This window comes from Zootermopsis nevadensis, unplaced genomic scaffold, assembly GCF_977971745.1.
Source record: "Zootermopsis nevadensis isolate Lab colony 2312 unplaced genomic scaffold, Znev_1.0 Znev_ptg000028l, whole genome shotgun sequence".
Taxonomy (NCBI): Eukaryota; Metazoa; Arthropoda; class Insecta; order Blattodea; family Termopsidae; genus Zootermopsis; species Zootermopsis nevadensis.
In genome coordinates this window covers 10,109,670-10,127,688 of record NW_028259160.1, presented here as the reverse complement: position 1 = coordinate 10,127,688, position 18,019 = coordinate 10,109,670, and the positions used below count along the sequence as shown (strand labels likewise).

Below are 18,019 nucleotides of genomic sequence, written 5' to 3'. Positions count from 1 at the left end.
CTATACCATAGCAAGAAAACTTTTTTATTCTTTTATAAATGTATTGTAAAACGGCGTATGAAACACTTTCGCGTGTCGGACATGCGTACTAGTTTGAACCGCTCTTAAGAAATCCAGTCATGAAAACTGTTCAGGTCGGTCACTTTGATGCTTCAAAGACGAAGCCAAGCACTCGATTCCTGAGGTAGAAAGTCACGGGTTAGAGCACCAAGAATGGAGATTATGGAGATCCAACAGAAATAACAGACAGTGTTATCAATCTGGAACAACATACATAACCTCCTACGCTGTGATATTTTAGTGATCGTTAAGTTAATGGAGCAGCCGAGTGTAGACAGCGTCCCTGGTTCTGAAGCTGTTATGAACGAGTATTTTATAGGGCCATTCAGGAAACAATGCAATGACGGTGGCCGTGAACACAACATACAAACCTCAAGAATTAATGTTAAACTCACCGTCTATTACTGACAACGAACTTCAAGTGAGGGAACACAAACTTTCAGAAACATATAAAGTATTATGTCATGGGCTAAGCGTATAACGGGTGAATGCATCTCCCGGTGACAATGGAAATGTGAGTTTCACTTAGGCGTGTGCCGTGTGTTGGAAACCATATTCTTCATATATCAGTACTATGCATAATTGATACGTGGACACTTACAACTATTCCCTGTGTTGGTAAAGACTGATAATAACACAGTTTAAAAAGCAGCGTGAGCAATATTATTATTTTAGTAATATGCTAAACATATCATCCCCAATATGTAAAACGATTCAATTTATACCGACATAACTAGTCTGTGACAATGGAAAGAACCAGTTTATGGTGAATTTGATATCGTATCGGTGATACATTCAGAGTGGTAAAGAACAGTGCTTTCTAGTACCCAGATTATCTCATACAATTGATTAAACACAATTTAAACGAACTAAAACTGAGATGAAGGGTAAGATCTTTTAGTCGTGCATTTTACTCCAGTGAGGAGTACAGGTTATTATGGGAAAAGCTTAGAACGCATATAAATACAGCATAAGAAAGTGAAACAGAATATAAAGAAAGAAAGAAAGAAAGAAAGAAAGAAAGAACAGAAACAAAATAGAATCTACACAATTCGCGGATGTCTTTGGCACAATTTGTGGACTCCCGGTTGAAAACCCTTAGAAGGCAACTGCCAGTTTCACTACGTGCAACATTGCAAATTCTCAGGAAGAAGGTACTGGCGATACAATCATTGAATCTGTCATGGAAGTACGATTACGAAACATAAGTTTAGAATATTTTAAATTCATTTTTATATTGTAGGCAATGTTTTGATTTTTAATGTGTTGAACATTTGTCAAAAACCAATGCTGACGAGCTGCCTTTAAACTTACTAAATCGCACGATGTAAAGGAGAGAAGAATAATGTTATCTCTGCGTTAGTTATGTGAGAAATAAGGTTCTCAGAGCGGTGAAGATATCAATTATGGCCTTCTGGGTTTCAACGGCGTCTGAGTTTCTTCACTACAAGAAGCTAAGGCAAATTTAAGCACGCGCGCTCAGACAGCGACTCCAGTCCTTCAGAGACAAAGACTAGATTAGACAGATAAACAGGGATTTGTAAAATTACCCATACTGACAGGACGGAGAAACAAATCTGGGCCTGTTTCTTCTTTGCTGAAATGGGGCATTCAATGTTTATCACGTCACTCATTCAGTGAGCATGCTGTGGCCTGACAGTCAGTCCTTTATCCTGGACCCTGGAGCATTAACAAGCAGCAGGAAGTAAACAGCTCTGGGTTCAATATCCGTTCTGTTACAGCGGAAGGAAATGCACACAGCAGCCCATCATCAGACAACGTTCGGCAAAAAAGTGAACTTGCAGTCAAATTTTCAGGGTGTATAATTGCGGCTGTAGTTTCATTTCAGATTCTTGGTGGGTTCCGGTCATACAGTGTCGTATGATGACGGATGAGTGTCGGAAATATACAGTGAAACTGAACAATCTAAGTATGAAATTAAGTAGTGATGAAGTGTGTTCTCTCGTGACCGAATGTCAAGGGTGTGGCACTAGAACGCTGGGAGAATGGTTTTGATACACCCGTGATCGTGATATCAACAGATTTAAATGATAAATGTTTAAAAACAAAGGAGCCTACATGCAATTTCATTACGTCAAGTGATTTCTGTAAGTCAGACACGATATGCTCCAGTGTCCCATGAAAGATAACAAACTGGGCACTGCTTAGTGAAACGTCTGTTTGACTTTACATCACCTAACTCTATGGAACAGAGTCCTTATTGAGAAGCTGACAGTCGGTCAGATCGTAAATATATCCCCCCGAATTTTACAGAAATCAAAAGATTTATTACCGCGTGCTACGTGCCAAACAAATCTCAGGTTCCTTCATTTATTCACCCTAAGAAACATACAAAAACATTTCTAAAAATAATCCACTGTCATTTTAATGAATACACAGTGTCTCTTATGTTACGCACTTTGGAAGAATAATTATAATACACAACATTTTATTTTTAATTGCTATTTCGTGACGCCCAAAGTGTTTCGATATTATCGCAGGAACCAGAACATTGATATTTCGGGGGTTTCTTTTGTTTAAAAACAGAAATTCTAAAATTTGACTGCAAAATTAACTATAAAGAAAAAGTTGCCTCAGTGCTCATCCATAGAGAATGATTTCTATTAACGCTGCTTATTAATTAAGTAACTCGATGGAGTAGATTGCTCCTCTAGAAACTACTGTTCTCTCAGCTAGTCAAGAAATTCCCCGGCTTTCATGGAACGCGAATGTCAGTGGTGGTGGAACTGATTCATAAAACTGGTCAATGCATATGCCCAGCACAAGCGTGCTCCAATGAATCAATAATTGTCACTGTAGTTCAAAGGATCTGATATTCACAACATGGTTTCAAGAACAGTTGGACATTTCCAGCGTTACCGGTCAGATGGACTGCAGATTGAAAACCGACGTTCCTTGAACGAATGTAACACGACGGGGGCTGACAGTCCCGAAGGCAGGAACGTAAAGCAAGCAGAGGCTCATATTTGCCGGCTTTACGTGCACTTGGTGTGGCAACATTATGCAGTCATTTTCAAAGTTTCGCTTGCGTTCCACTCAGAACTAAATACCATCCCTTAAAATTCAATAGGAAATTACTTCTTTATCTCTTACCCGGTTTCTTCTAAAGCCTGTCTAACGGCAGCATCACTTTAAAATATGACATTTTGCTATCTAGTGTCATCGTTGAGGACTTTATCAGTAATGCTCAACACACACGTTTTTATATTATATGACAAATTTTAAGTTAAACTGCATATTTGACTACCGCAGTAAACACGATGAGCCCTGCACTTGTTACAAATTTTGTTTTACTGAAAACAACTAGACTTTGACCTGGACAGGGCACTCATAACACATGATCGACATCATATCTGGTTTCTCTATGACTGGAAATGACATTCCTTTTGCATATTTGTGCTCATATTGAAAAATTTTGTGTTGCGCAGATGTGATTTCAAACGGGTTTTCTCTATGTTTGGGGATTATTCTGAATTAATGGTTCGATGATGATGAAGTGTAGCGGATATACAACAGAATATTGTCACAGTATGGCGATTCACACGGTATTTACGATGCGTCATTAAACACAGTTATTTCATACGCGTCTATTGCTTATACCACGCAACGGACAGAAGTATTGTGTACCGACAAAATAGCCATATCTTTTACATGCAAGCTCAGATTTTATGTATGTTGGTATTCTCCTATCATCAGATACATTATTACTTCTTAACAAGTGAACATCCCCAGGCCTTAATTTAGTCGTATGTTTGCCTGTACTTCGGCAGGATGAGAGATGCATATTTCAGATACGAAAAGTCCTATGTAGGATTTGAGGTTTTCACGACGGTGAGTCTGAAGATTGCTGTCTTCAGAAAAAGTCCTACTGGGATGCACGTAACGTTCTTTATTTTCAGACCATAAAATACTGGAAAGATCAGTGCTGATGATAAGCACCGCAGATCTGTGATACATTTCACGATGATAAAACAAAACACGTACCTCAATCTACAAGTCCCTAAGGTGTCCTGCCATCTTCCATGTCGTAAAATGCAATAAGAATTTTAGAGTTTCAACTGTCGTTTGACATTCTGGTCCGCAACACGTTACTTTATCGAATCAAGATAAAGTAAAAATGTTAGTTTTATGAAGAAGTCTGTGATCGAAAGTCCTACATCTCTCAGCGCGTTATCGCTGAAGAGGATGTTTTTATTAGGAAGTTCCCTTGACCAGTTTGTATCCACAGCATATTTTATAACAAAGTTTCATAAGAGGAGAAAACTCCTCTGTATTTTTTATGTTATTATACCACATGCATGGCTACACATTCTTAACTCGTCACTTCATTAGCGCCCGATACCTGTCGGCTGAGTCGAGGGATCTCAGAGAAACAGTGGTACAAGGGCAGTACAAAAAATATAATGTTGAACATTGTCGACTGTGTGAGATATACTTGGTACTACACTCAGGGAGTTGACATTCCTCTCGTCTTCAGTGGTTCTTTGTCATTGTACTTACTTCGATATTGGGAACGACCCGTTCTTCAAGTGCCTGAGCACTGCAAGTCCCAACTTTTCGTTCGGTTGATCTATAGACATTCGGTAGGACTCCTTGGACGAGGGATCGGCCCGTCGCAAGGCCTCTACCTGTACACAGGACAGCACAACACAGAAAAACATCCATGGCTTGAGTGGGATTCGAACCCAAGGTCCCAGCGACCAAGCGACACAAGGCCCACGCCTCAGACCGCGCGGCCACTGCGGAACCCCGTTATACTTACATTATACTTATTTTATTAATTTTAAAAGACCAGTAACAACATTTGCAGTAAAATACGCAGAGTCATAACAACGTTGAATGTTATCGTAACCTATTTAAAGGTGTTTTATCGACATTTGGTTTACGAAGGTGATAAAAACACTAAAAATCCAGCTCAAGAGCGATCTTCAGCCGAAGATTCGAACCGTGACCTTCAGAATGAGCCTCAAATAAATGACCACTCCGGTAACAGGACGTAAACACACTTCTTCAACTGAGAACGAAGAACAAAGTTGCAAACAAAAGACAGTTCATGGCTACATGAGCTTTTCACTCGTTACTTAGGTCCTTCTAGAATTAAGCAACTGCAATAATGAAGTGCCGCAGAGATTTTGTACTAGCACGGCTGAAGCCATTAAAAGAACGCTTTCGTTGGTTCGAGCTTCGTTAACTGCTGTTCAGTTGGAGAAGACGTATCCGCGAACAAAACTAATTCAAAGTAAACATTAAACGCTCCGCCTTCTCATAAAATCGCGCGACATTAATTTACGAGTTGTTTATTTAACGATGCTGTCAACAGCATAGACTATACAACGTAGCATGACAAGACGGCTAATGGGAAATGAATTTAAGGGATATTGAAGGAAGCGGTCGTGGTCTAATTTTAAGTACTATCCCGGTGTATGCCTGGAGGAACTGAGGAGATTTACCATAAAACATAGTTCTCTGGTTCCGACTTTACGTGACGCCCTTAAAGCTGTTGCATAAATCGACTTCAATTATTAAGACGCTCCCCTGCATAAAATTTACGAAAGGGTGTAAGCAATCGGATAATCGCAACATCCCTGTACCTTGTCTCTTTCTTAAGATTCGTGCTTTGTTATACTGCTTAATAAATCAACGTCGCAAAGACTGGAAAGTTCAGAGTTAAAACGCTAATAAGTTTATTAAAATCGATGACACCTGAAGTTTCATGGACTAAGATTAATAACCTAGACACGACATGTGTTTTTATTCGTGTGTAATACTGTCACTGCTGATGGAGTAATAACTTTCCCGAAAGTTCTCAGCCTTTCCTCTTGCTTCTCTTATTAGAATACTGAAGAAGAACTCATTACGTAGCGCGTAACAAAACTCCGGTGAATAAGAATCAAAATTCTGTGTGACTATAGGAATATCCTTTAACAGCTGCAGTACAGTAGTAATAAGATTTGTTTATTACATATACTAGGGAACACAGAAACTAAAGACTTTCAGCTTAGGTATATATTTTTTCCAGCATTCCAACCATTTTCCATAGTTTATTGAAGGAAGTTACCCCGAACTTTAATTTAGACAGCATCGAACTACCGGATGTTTGTAAAAGGCAAATTGGGTAAATAACTAACTCACTCCATACAGAAAAGTTCTTCTGCAGAAGCTAACAGCACGTTTAGGTAGTCAAGAAATTCCCCGTCTATTACCAAAACGAAAGGTTCAGTACCACGTTAACAAAAGCCACCACCAGTATTTATCCCAATCCAGTTCAATCGAATTAACATTCTGCCACACTGTTTTCCTAAGATCCATTTTAATATCATCCTCTCATCCACGCCTAGGTCTACCTGGTTTATTTAATTATATTTAATTATTACCTTGGGTAGACTGGGGAATATCACGACATACATCAGTCAGAGAATCGAAGCAGGGACTTCTCGAGTACACTATACCAAGAATGTCGGTGACATCATTCTTGTATGACATTGGAAAATTACGCACCTTGCCGTGAGTTACTAACAAATTCCCAATACAATTTGAATAAACACACAGAATTATACGAAAGAATTCTGTAGGTCTGAATTTCTGCTTTGCCTTCAAAGGCTCGCAAGTTATTTCGTTGGTAGTACTGAGATTTATGTTTCACTTTACAGAGGCACATACACGTGTACACTACATACAGACAGAGAGGAAAATCTCAACTTAGAAAAACTGCACACACACACACACACACACACACACTGCTTTCTAGGTTCACAGACACACCGTAAGTGGTTCTTAAGTTTTAATAGCCATCTAAATAATTTATTTCTTCATTAGCTCATGTTGCAAGTTGAGTAAAAGTAATTACGAAACTTAATGTTCCTTTTTATAAAAGATGTAATAATAATTCTAGCACTCTGTAATAAACCAGTTTGCAGCGCATCTAAGAGCCGCGACAACATTTTAGACTGTCAGCCGCTGCATTACGCAGTGCTTCAGGGTGGTACTGGTCACAGGAAGACACGAAACGTCGGTCGGACCGCAACGCCCGAGACGTCTCAAATCTCACTTATAGACTACAACGTTTATTAACGACTTCTCATCGAGAAAGGTCATTGGCTGCTTCGCGCTACAATTATCTTTTTGTTCTGTTACTATATAACATCTTGAGCGTTGTAATAACTAGGCCTCCTAGTTGCCGCATCGCGTGATTTAAGACACGTATATTTTTAAGTATTTTTTTATTTTCTTTATTGTTTTATCACGTAGTTGAGCAATCAATGGTGTTTAGTAAAGGGAACACTAAGTCTTTACCGCACCCATGACTTAAAATAAATTATAAAGTAATTTTTAGAAGGAAATGCCTGAAACTACACTACAGAACAATGGGTTATGAGATCTCCGTGTGAGTCAATTTTTATCATCATTATTATTACTACTACTAATCTGAGTACACTTCTTTCATAAAACTTATAAATAACAAAGCTTTCAGGCACAGACCTTCGCACACAAACCAAGCACCAGGGAAAATTATAGTTTAATAAACTTTCATCTTTATATAATATTTTCAGACGATGTGTTTCGTTTCATTACGCGCGATAATGCAATCAAAGTGGCTGTAAATCTCACAATAGAATGAAACATGGCATTTGGGATGCTCGTTCCGTACAAGAAGCCTTTCGTACGACAGAATCTCAGCAATTTCGCGGTAGTCTAAGAACGCTATTATCAGCGAGAGCGCTACATTCCGCTGCATTTTTTCTGGTTCTCTCGGCCAGAGGTTCTTTCCCAGTGGCCCGTCCTTATTGTGCCTTTGTAATGAACCCCCATCACGATGGCTTTCACAGCGCGGACAAAGGATGGAGCTGAGTTAACATCACGAATTCTGGTATCACTATTTCACAACACCCACAGGCAATCAAGTACCAACGCTATTGTTAACCGAAATATGGCACTTCATGCAGAAGAAGACTGATGCTTGTGTTTCATCAGAGTTCGGTAATTAATTTATTTCTGATGTGGTAATAAAGGATTGGAATAATAGTGGTAATTTCACGTTGAAAAATTAAAAATCAGTGAAGTAAAAAAAAAGAAGAACAAATAAGTTCCTGATTCCTGCTGTTAATTATACGATGACAACGAAGTTACAATTTTAAAATGAATTTATAGATCGTTATAACATGACGACTTATTTGCAGACATGCAAGCCAGCACCCCCTGTCGAGAACTTCACACCAAATTACTTGTATCAGTACTTCGGTTACAAGTAAATTTTAAAAAAATTATATTACGGAAGTCAAAAGAACGGCCAAGTTATTCCCTAGTGGTTACGGGCCGTATCATTCCACGGTCATTCCTAGATATCGTTGAAAAGTACATGACACTATCAAGATACACATACAAAAGTAAGTCACGTAAGAAACCCCTTGAAGCATTTTAATCCAAGTAACTGTACTATTTATAAATTTAGTTCTTACCACAAAGAGAAAGCAACGCTTTTACATTACAAAGATCAGTCCATTAACTCTGAAAAACTCAGTGGTAACTATGAGTACCACCTGTCTCAACAATCATAACAATATTCATGGGTTTCTTATGATTCTCAGAATAAACAGCGATTATTTTCCTAAACAGTATTAACCAATTTATGTATGTAATGCGTTGTCTTAAAGTAAAAAGTGAATACTTAAATACGTATTCAGATTAACTCTGGTCTGTAAAGTTTTAATGTTGTTTAGGTAAACAGACCAATAGCTGCTTATTTGCCTCGCCCACTTTATCGGTCTCTATTTGATCACTGTACTACACAAAATTAAAACTACGAAGTTCCTCACTGCGTAATATCCGCTAGTCTCCTACCAGATCCTCCCTCTTCAGAACAAACATTCCACTCAGCACCCTGTTCTCAAATAAATTCAAGTTCTCCCCTTAATGTGACATCAAATTTCACGCCCATAGACTACTAAACAGAATTACAGTATTGTTTTTTTAATTTTTGTGCTTTTATGTAGGAGACAAGAAAATACATTTTTTTTAGCAATCCACAAATATAATCCGCATTTTTTGTATGGTTCTTACTCAGATTTTTAGCATCCCAATTGTCTGACTTATGCGAGGTAAGATTAATTTTATCTAATTAATTTTGGTGAGAATGCGATTTGATCATGAAGTCAATGATACTTAATAATAGGACATCAACAGATTTTTAAATTGCATATCGTAAAGTGAATAAATAATTATATACCGCTTTGAAACCATACACAAGTACTCATTAGCCGTGAAGTTCATTGTACAATAACTCCGTTACACCCTTATCGCCAGAAGACGCCATTCACGTCACCTAATTATTCTAACCCAAGTTCCAAGAAACCAAAGTACATACTCTTACATTTTAATTATTAAGAGCGACAATGTCTAAGTGAAATCACGTAGCCTTTAACTTCATCAGAACAGATGTTGAGGTGGAAAAGGACTGGCTTCTGGGTTTTTGCGCCGTGTAATCTCGTAAAAACTGACGGACATTATCGGGACGATTGCCTTCAAGAGACTACAAGGCGAAACATCCCAGGACACAGTAATTTCTCTGCATTTTAAATTTCCGAGGTTAAAATCAGCACAACAACACACAGTCGATTAGATTTACTCTCCACACCAATATCAGGAGCAGCAGTAACGCGTCTGATTTGCTTTGTCGAAGTATACGGTTCGAATATCGTGCCCAGACTTCCTCGACAAACTGCAGACACACTTTTGAGTACCGCTCTAAAGTAATTTATAACAACTTCATCCTATGGCGTCACATTCTGTGTAAAGCAAGCTCAGCGACGTAAAAGCAATCACCCACATCGTGTATCATTTGAATCAGCTCAAATGACGGTTCTCGCATTGTTATACAGTTTACAAAGTGCGGAAGTATATTTATATTTCGTTTATTATTTAATGATGAACTTATCTGTTGAATGAGCTGGGATAGCTCAGTCAGTATAGTGACTAGCTACGGGCTGGGCGATCGGGGTTCGATCCCCGGCGGGTGCAGAGGATTTTTCCTCTAGCCTCTGCGTCCAGACCGGCTCTGGGGCCCACAGCCTCCTATACAATGGGTACCGGGGTCCTTTCCCCGGGGTAAAGCCGGCCGGGGCGTGATGCTGACCACTCACCCCCATCTAGTGCCGAGGTCAAGGAAGAGAGGAGCTATACCTCCACTCACCCCAAACGCCTACATGGCGTATAGTGGGACAAACTTTACTTTTTACTTATCTGTTGAGGTTACGTATTGCCGAATAAGGGATGAACATAGGGACTAGAGACTTTTATATCGTACTGAACGGACTAAGAGAAACACAGACAATCGGGAGTTCCGTATAAAACTGCACATAACTGGAATATTTACGATTGTCTTAATTGGCTGAGGAATTTAGGTTCAAAATTTCAAATGTCTTTATCGCACATTTTAGATTTTACGTCCAATTATAATGTCAATGTTCTCAACAGGATTGGAATTCCCCCATAACTGAGTATTCCTCAAATCCACGCCTACAGAGATCGGTATTTGCTGTATGAATAGAGATGGAAAGATGGTTCGAGAATTAATGACCGGTGGCAAAACACTGATAGTTTATGACAATATAATAACTGGACGGAAGTCTCCGTACAATGTAATTTGTCGGTAACCGACGACGTAAGAAGCTACACGTTTGACATCACAATCTTTCTGCACGGCAGTTTCTTGCAAGCCAGCTCAAGTATAAAAACAGTCATGGCTATCAGGATATGAATCTGTCCCAAGCTATGACGGTGCAGTCTTATGGCTTCAACGGAAAAGCCACATCATCCTAAGGGCTTTGTGTTGCTCGCCAGGCGCACGGAGTTTCTTTAATAGCTTCCCATTTATTTTCAATTCACATTACACTGTCACTCTGTAACTAATGCAGAACCTCGCGTTGATGACCAGTTTCAAACTAATAAACGTCTTGATAACGGAATACGCAATGTCTCTAGAATCACAAACATTAAAATACACAAACAGAGAACACAAGAAATAAGTTATGTGTTACATTTGTTTTGTGTATTAATCATTTGTGGACTTGGTTCTCGTATTTTACTGATGCCATCATGTTAGGCATTGCCCATTGTTTTTATTTGTACGACGTTTCAGGAGGTGACTCTACTCCAATCTTCAGGTAACTGATTAGCCATAAAATTTACAGGTTCTTCGATATTTCCTTTTTTTAAAAAAAATTGTGGGGATGGTTTCCCATTGTGCACAAGCCATATGAACCTCACATCCTTGCGTGGCAAACTACTCTACCCTGTTGCTCTAGTGGAAACCAACACTTCAGTTTCTTAGCAAACTCTTTCCCGGCAGAGAATAACATTATTTTTGATTATCTTCCTTTCCGTACTGGAATTACTCTGTTATGCATGCTTTGTGCTGGTGTCACCGCACGCAATGCTACGAGCATTTGGTCGAAATATCGGAGAGGATCAATTTTCTTCTGCCAGACTCATACAGAGATATTCAGTACCAACCCCCTTACCCCTCGTCTCTCACTTGGCTACCAAGATGACCTGCCTGTATAGTAGTTCAGATTATACAGTATCGAGAGATGAGACGAAAGACGAATTAGAAGAATATGGCGAAAAGCGATAATGGCGTCGATGTTCGGCAAAAGCTCCTGTTACTCTTCAATTTTCGTTCGTAATCACCAAAGTCACAGATTATTTATATTTTTTTACAAATCTAACAAGATTAAAAGCTTTAACGGCGGTTGAATTCAAGTCTTCTTGGGTCGGTCACTGCAATTAACAACATCCCGAAGTCTGGCCAAATCTTAAGGATATATTTATATAGGTCAACTATGTGTTAATTTGTAGCCACTGAGAACAGATACATAGAACGAAACATGTAAGAAATTCAGAATATTGTTCCAGTAGAAGAACTCGAAACTCTGGGGACTTTCATCGGGCTCCGACAATAATTAAAGGTCCAAATGCATTAAAGTATTACACTACGCGATTCTGCAGTAGAAATATGAGAACATAAAGGACTTATATATGCATACACATCAGCAGTTATATTCACACATAGCAGGAATAATATCCCCTGCTCGCGCCCTGCATCTTCATCCTGTTGCAAGGTGGCATTCATCTTGTCTGATTTGTTACGGTGCGACTCACGAAAGAATAAACGCGGGAGAGAATGGAAAGACAAAGAATAGAAGCAACGAATTTTACATGACTTTTATCCAAAGTAAACGAGCAAAACTTGGTGAAAATATAGGTACCAGAAATGTGTAAAAATTTTGGTAGTTTGAGATGACTGGCGAATATCCGCACACATATCAGCTACTTCTGAAATGCTTGAAGAAGCATTATTGGTCTTGTCTTCTCTCCACACTATCGTTTCCACTGTCTGTGTCCTTCACACTGTCAAAACCCTGCTACTTTTCGAGATTGACGAATATTTTAAACACGCGAAAATACTCCTTTGACGACGGATCAGCAAATTGCAAGTCCTCTGCAGCAACAAGACGACACAGTAAAACGCTAATAACATTCATAATCCTAGCGACCCGAATGTAAGGGCATAAAGCTTTGGTTCTACAAACCCCGTTCACAATCGCGTCCACCCCTTTAAACGGGAATGATGGTGTGGTTTTTAGATTAATGGTCTCACCTCCTCAACTGGTCAATAAACTACTCGCCCTTTAAGAATACCATAGATTCATTACAAGAGCTCACCACTAGTCCCCATAACTTATTCAACATCTATTTTAATATTATCACCTCCACATAATCTGTATTTATAGCCCCTCTGATGTGTGCTATATGCATCGCCCATCTAGTCGCTGGTTATTTGAACGCAGTACACATTATGAAGCTCTTCATTATCAACATTTCTTCAACTTCTTACTTCGTGTCGCTTAGGTCCAAGCATTCTCCCCAGTAACCTGCTCTCAAACACATACAATTTGTATTCTTCCCTCAAGGTGCGAGACAGAGTGAGTTTCACACCCATACAAAACAACGGGTAAAATTATTTAGTTTTGTACACCGGTACTTTAATCTTTATGTTTCTAGATAGGAAACGGAAATTGCCGCGTGTTTATCGTGTGAAGAAGAAGTTCTTGAGTCGCATGATGCGAACTTAATGATGGTGTTGGTCGGGTCACGAGAGACCCAATGTCTTAATCCAGAGGAACCGAAACGTGTTCCTACGAGTACTTCCACCAGAAGGCAACACAGTGCTGTAATTGGTCTCCTAGCGCCGCACTACAATTTCCTCCCCACCAACGTTTCCCTTCCTTTTTATTAGTATCATCTATCGGCTTGTACGTTCATTCTTCAATATAAGCATCTACAAACAGCTCTATTCATCTTCCCCTTCCAAAACGCAGGCCTGCAGGGAATTATTATGCACGATCGCAACTGAACATAACATTCAGAAATCAGCTTGCACTCTTCTCAGTGTAGAAACTAATTCTGAGAAGTAGAATGAAGAATACGCTAGGAATTGGCAACCTGCAGCCCGCGGGGGGTCACATATGGCCCACGCAACCTTTTTATGCGGCCCATAATACGATTTGGGAATTAGCCAACACGGGAAGGACAAAAATTGTTTGCTACTGAGGAACACATATACATGCACATAACATCTTTGGGCAGTGGGATATGAAAAATGCATGCAACATTTAGTGGAAAATAGAAAAGAAAGGAACCACTGTGGAGACCCAAGCGTAGATGGAAGTATGATATTAAAATATGCGAACTAAGGATCGCACGGCAATAAAAATGTTGATATTGGTCTTCTGGGTCGAAACGTTGTGGAATAACATATTATCTCCATCCTCAACCCTGAAGTAGTGACACGGTACGTTCCTCCGAAACTGAGAACTACCTATATGTCCACGTATAGTTACAGCCCAGAAGACATCATCGACATTATTAAAAAAGGTCTTAAAAGAGTGGCGTGTGAGGATATGGCCTGAATAAATCTGGATCAGAACAAGAGATGGGCTTTTGTATACACGGCAATGAAACTCTATGTTCCATAAAAGCGGGGTATTTCTTGACTCAATTTCAAATTACGTCAACTGGAGTAGTCAACGCAAGAAGACCTGTTAAGATAAGTATTAGAGGTCGTTTTCGGGACATCGGCTGCCCACAGGGCACTAGTCTTTAGAGCCATCAGGAGATTTCCCTAGAGACAATCACCCCCAGTCCCAACCCAACACCGCCCTGGAGGGCTAAGGAAAAGTGTGCTAATTTTTCAATTTCAAGTCTAACAAATCACAAAAGCAGAGCTGCTCCATCTCACTGGAAATGTGCTTCAGGCGCTACACAAATTATTGAACGCATGCAGGTAGAAGGCCCAACGCTGTACATTCCAGCTCGCCTACAACCTATGTACATTTCTTGTTTGCTAAGACCGGACTCATGACAGCCTGTTTTCCTTACCATTACGTATTAGTAAGTTTTCTGCTATTTATCAATATACTTTCATTTATTTTTTTAAGAGTTTAAAAATATTCTTTTGAGGCGTCTCAACATGTTCAAATATCATATTACAATTCTCGACAAAAGTTTACTTGTGCATGCACTGTTTAGGTAGCTTAATTAGCTCGACTTTGTTCATTGCAAAGTAGCAATCTGATCTGATCAGATATCGAAAAGTACTTTCTTTATTTTCTCTTTGTGGACTTATGCAGAGGGCGTCAGTACTCTCTCTAATGACATGTTTGTATACATCATGATATGTAACCTGTATCTCGAGCAAGAGACCTGGTTGGCCACTGTCCTCGTCAGTTAATTTGGCGTCTGACCTCCATGGTAGAGAAACTGACTCTTAACCATTCCCATTTGGTCTGTGCAATGCAGGTACTTACCTTTCAAGTAACATTCTTCGTGGCTGTGTTGGCAACGTTGTAACTCTCCACATCGCTCGTGCCGTGCGCAGAACAAGAAATGTTCCACCTAAATGACGCGGACTGTATCTTCAGCACCAACTTTCTGGGCACCTCTGACAGCCTGCAGCAAAAAACGTAAATAAGCAATGTGAGTTAAAAATAAAAATATAAGCACGTCTTACGTGTATTCATGTGTGTTCCACGGAATAATGCAACGTGCTCGCGGATCTGAGGGGGCGCGAGTATGTACTGTCCACAGATGACGAGAAAATCCCTGCAAGGGGGTGTCGTTTCTGGTCGGTGCGGGGGGAATGTTACTTATCAGCTGGACTAGAGGGCTGCTATTGGTGGGAAGTGCGATACGTCAGAGTTTTACGCTACTACACACAGGCTGAAAACATCAAGCAGTTAAGAGTAGCGTGTAGTGAGTGCACCTCTAATGTGTTCTGCGGGTGTTGCGATAATATTCTAGATTAAATCGCTGTGCCGCTGTGAGGTAATCTTAAAGCTGTACCCATTAAAACACACGAAAGATTGTTGTCTGTTGTTCGTTCAGTGGTTGTGGAACGAATGCTTTTAGGATGGGTCGTCACTCACCGCGAAATCTTGCGCATGCGCGTTTAACGAATTCCTAGCAGGGATTTTCTCCTGGTCTGCGGACTGTACAAGAATTAACTAACTACAGCAGAGAAAGGAAGAATGGAAATAACAGGTTCTAACCTGTGTTGGTGGGAGCTAGACCCTCTGCACTTTATACAGGATAAATGTTGATTATGTTCATCGCAGGGGGTCTTCTGTGTATGAAGGCTCTCCCCACCCCTACACCACCAACAACGAGGTTATATATCTATATCAGAGAAGGTAATCGAATGCCAGTTTAAATTGAAAGAAAACAAATCATGACAAGATCATAAAATAATAAAACACTCACCACCATTACCATCTTCAGCATCCACGATCCGGCGGTTTGATAAAGTTCCATAGTAAAGAAAACGTGAGGAGGCTCTAAACGAATGTACAGTCGCTGGTTGAACAAATTGATCCAAACTCGATACAGCCGTTTTATCAAGACGTAATTAATGCTTTCTCCCCATAATCACAACGCAATTTTATATAGGTACCCTAATTGCATTGAGGAATCATTCTTGAGAAGCTAAAAGTCGCTCAGCTGGTCAACGAATGAAACACAGTTTGTGCAACCTGAAGGTTCATCTCCGTGTTCACAACAGCACGCCAGTGGCCACTGTCCTTTGTCAGTTGAGTCCAGTCCACACTCCCTATACCACAATCCATGTTATTCTCTTGTTTGCTGCTGCGTCACCAAATTGTTTGTTTTCTTTTAGGTTTTCCAAACAAAAATGTTCTCATCTATACTTGTTTCATACGCCACACACCATAACGAAGAAAAATTATTAAGTTCGTTATTACGCGTAGGAAATTTTTTTCAGTCCCCTTTTACTCCCCCCTCTTAGGTCCAAAAATTATTTTCAACACCGTTTTATTAAACATCCTTAATCTTTGCTGTGACAGAGTTCCACAACAATACGAAACATCGGGTAATATTACAGTTCTTTATATTTCAATCATTGCGTTTTTAAATAGGAGTCTAGTAAACAAAACTTTGTAATAAACTGGATAGTGGCAATCATTCCCCCAATTTAATCTTTCTTAATTTCTATATGAGTATAAATTGGAACCATCATATTTATGGACGGTATGGGAAAGTATTTTACATTAGTTAAAATACTTCTATGTCGCCATGTGTAGCCCGTTAAACTAACATGTCATATATAGTGTTTATGCTCGTTCAGTTACTCTGATAAGAACAGGCTATTGCTTGTTGTTATGGCGTGGTACTGCTAACCCTATTGTCTACTGGTTCTGGTTCATTTCGATGCTATCCCTTGAGTAACGTGAATTCAATTTACTTGTGCGCTGTAAATTTGTATACACTGCACCATTCGTTCACTGTCCAGGCATATTCAGCATAACTCTTCACGTAAACCATAAAAATTTATTATAATTTTTTTTAAAAAATCTTGCTCTACTTATATAAAATCCATTTACTTACTGTTTTGCTTTGTCATTTTTCCAAGCAAAATACAGCAGCACTGAAACAAGGCTGTCTCGGTGTTTGGTACGGGATCTGAGTGTCGTTGGCTTATAGCTTGTATGGGTACCAACCAGTATGTAGAGGTTAGATATCAGACTGCTTCGTTGCCAAATTTTGTATCAAAATAGGCTACTACTACGTCTACAAATTATAGCCAAAGGAAACCGCTCTTATTGCCCATTACAAGAAATGTAATCCCTACTACACAGAACGCAATCTTTTCAGAACTGTCAGCGGTGTTATTTAAACACGTAAACAAATACTTCACTTGTAAAACGAAATTCCACAGGACAAGACGTTGGACAACCGACGCGGAGCGTCTCAACAATAGGCGTTGAGACATTGATTACGAACTGAAAATTAAGCCAATAAAAACCTCCGGACACATTAAGACAGATGTTAACAAACTTAAGCCGAGCGTCACGACGTGGTAAAAGAGCTACATTTTGCGAAGGTGAGCCCCAGAATATCATTGATAAAGACGCTGAAAAAACGATGCTTCGCGATGTATATCGTCAAGACGCCCACCAAAGACAGAATCTTAGGCACAGACGAACGTGGGGTGTCATCGAATAAATGGGAAACGGACGCCAAGCGTCGCGTCGACTCGTAGTGACGATGACGCAAGACGTCATGTTAACAGCAGTTGAGTTTCGGGATGACATTAGACATGACGTTGGGAAACTTACAGACGACATATTTACACGAAAATAAGAACAAAGAAAAGCGAACTCACGACTGTAAAAATATAACAATTTAATCGGTTGTGCTGACATGCGCTAATCTAATTAAAGTTTGGTGTCTGAACTGTTTGAATCACTGGGACACGCTGTAACCATCTCAAACCTTTGCTGTGAGAGTAGTTGACATATATGTAACTGCGAAAATATGTACAGTCCACGATTGTAATATTGAGACTTGCAAGGAATGCAGAAAGTCC

At 39.6% G+C, this 18,019-nt stretch overlaps 1 protein-coding gene across 1 annotated transcript in view; it reads right to left on the bottom strand.

Moving 5' to 3' along the window:
* Positions 1–17,093, bottom strand: part of Sema2a (Semaphorin 2a) — a 576,182-nt gene extending 559,089 nt beyond the window's left edge. The window contains exons 1-2 of the mRNA XM_087357602.1: positions 17,038–17,093; positions 14,946–15,087 (exon numbers count right to left, since the gene is read on the bottom strand). The gene's annotated coding sequence lies outside the window, so the exon portion shown is untranslated. The remainder of the gene's footprint in view (positions 1–14,945; positions 15,088–17,037) is intronic.
* Between the last annotated feature and the right edge of the window lie 926 nt (positions 17,094–18,019).